Below are 2,726 nucleotides of genomic sequence, written 5' to 3' on the forward strand. Positions count from 1 at the left end.
GTAATCATAATTATTTGCATACTTGATTTCTCCTTTTGAGTTTGGAAGCTGCCTAAAAGGAAAAAAAAAAGTCACATAATGCTATAGAAGTATGCTGGATTTGTAGTTAGAGGTTCTTTGTTCAAATCCAGGCCCTTCTATCTATTTTCCCTATTGCTCTAACCAAGTCCCTAAATTTACCAAGGTCATCAGGTTCTGTGTCAGTAAAAGGAGAGAAATGCACCAGTTGATTTCTGAGGTATCTCACAACTCTCAAGGTCTGATCATTCTTTATATCTCTGAAACCTAGAACAGTGCACTGTTCCTGGCACATAGTAGGTGTTTAATAAATGTTTAGGGAGTTGAAATGACAAAATGAGTCTAGAATAGCAAGAGAGGATATGCTATCAAATGGTAAATTGAGCTTTTGATTTGTGCAGTTAAAATGTCAATCATCATGAGTGACAAACTTTTCTACTAGTTCAGCTTTCAACTGGCTTTAAATTTGACTGACAGTTGGAGTTTTTAATGTAGTCTGCAAATTTACTGCCTAAAGAAAAATGTTCTATTTAGCATCATGTTTCTAACAACAAAAGTACTTTACTTAAACAAAAAAAATAGTTTCTGTGTCTTAGATTGCTTCTCTTTGGGTCACCTTCTCTAGTTTTCTTAATAAAAATGATTTATTTTTATTTGGAGCTTTAAGTATCAGTTTACTATGAGCAGTCTAGAAATTCAAATTTCTTTTATTTTTCATGCTCACCTCTTTATATTGAACCATGGTTTTTGACACCCCATTTTAAAATAATCTCTATCTTAGAAACTTTCACAGATCTTCCAAGTGAGACAAATGTTCATATTTATAAGTACAAAGTTTATAATTGGATGATTATAATAATCATAGTTCACATTTATATGTTTGGAAGTTTATAAAGCATTTTCTTTACAATATCCTGCAATGTAAGTAGTATGAGAAAAATAATGAACATTTCCAGGTGAGAAAAAGAGATGAATTGCATACAGATTATAGGTGACAAGAATTCTTTTTTCTACAATCGATTAGCTTGCAATTTATTGAGTGCCTATAATGAGCTATAGTGTTTTAAAGGTATAAAGATTCTCACATGTGGTAATCTCATTTCACTGAATTATGGAATTGGATGAGACATCAAAGGTCATATGGTCAAATCAAACTTGTCTAAGAATACCCTTCCTCATTCCAACAAAGTATATTCTGTCTTCTTAAAGATCTCTAAGGAGGAATTAACTCACTTTCTACCAAAGTAGTCCATTCCATTTTGGGATCAATCTAATGGTTAGGAATTCCCCACACACACACACCCTTTATATGGACTGTAAATTGACCACTCTGCAACTTTTGCCCTTTAATTCCACCAATGTCCTATGGGGGAAGCAAAACAAGCATAGCTTGTCTTACCTGTAACATCCCTTCAGATACCAGAAAACAACTATCCTTCTCCCCAATTCCTACAAGTCTTCTTTTCTCCATTTGAAAAATTATCAGTTTTTTAAGCAATCTTTATGTAGCATAGTCATAAAGCCATCATCCTTCCTCAAAATGTTCTCCAGCTTGTCAGAATGAATAGTGTATATAGAACTGACCTGGGATTACTGTAGTATAGGGAACTCATGGATGAAGAAGTGAAGACCTGTTCTGCAATTTGCCATCCAGAATAGTCTGGAGAATGGAGTCTTGCCCAGGGTAACACAGACAATAAATGACAGAGACAAGACTTGAAACTAGGTATTTCTGGCTCCAAGCCTTGCTCTCTAACCTCCAAACTGGTTTGTCTCCATTTCAATGTCTTTTCTAAGAGATGACACCCAGAACTGAGCACTATAATGGCACAAATGCCATCTTAGCAGGATGAAGTAAAAAAAAAATTATCCCTTAATGTGCCATGAATTCTTTTGATTTCTTTTGATTTGAACTATATGAATCAATTAAAACCACTTAAGGTCACATGAATATTTTTGGCACTGTTTGGATCATTATGAGCTTTCAATCCACCAAAACTCTCAAATACTTTTCACATGAACTTTCCTCAAGTCAATATATGTGTGTGTGTGTGTGTGTGTGTGTGTGTGTGTACCCACACATATATGTATATGTATGCAGATATATATGTATGTATGTATGTTTGTATATATATACACAGATACATATTTGTCAAAGTGAAATTACTATTTTCTCCATTTTTAAAATGAGGACATAAAGGCACAACTTAAATGATTTCAAAAATTCAAAGATAGGTCTCCTGAGTCTAAGTTCAAGTTCTTTTCACTGCTCCCAATTTTTAACCCATAGTTTCATGAAATGTTGATTCTACTAAGAATTTTAGTATTTAGTAAGAAAATTAAAGTAAATGTTCAATTTTTTAAAAGCCTTGATAAATGATATGCATCTATTTGACTGTAGTGTGTAATACTAGTACAATGACAAGAGGTTCAATGGATCCAGAAAGCTAGTAAGAGTAAAATATTTATACAAATAAAAATAAATTTTTTGCAAGCTTTGCTAATTATTCTTCAACTACCTTGGAGGCAAGGACCATGGCCTCCTGCCTGGGATCAAATGAGACCCTCTATCTCTCAGCCACAAGCATTTTCTCTGGTGGTCCCCTATGTTTGGAATTCTCTTCCTCCTCTTCCTACCAATTTTTTTGACTTCCTTTAAACCACAACAACAATCTCTCTCTCTCTCTCTCTCTCTCTCTCTCTCTCTC

Source organism: Gracilinanus agilis, chromosome 1 (assembly GCF_016433145.1).
Source record: "Gracilinanus agilis isolate LMUSP501 chromosome 1, AgileGrace, whole genome shotgun sequence".
Classification (NCBI taxonomy): Eukaryota; Metazoa; Chordata; class Mammalia; order Didelphimorphia; family Didelphidae; genus Gracilinanus; species Gracilinanus agilis.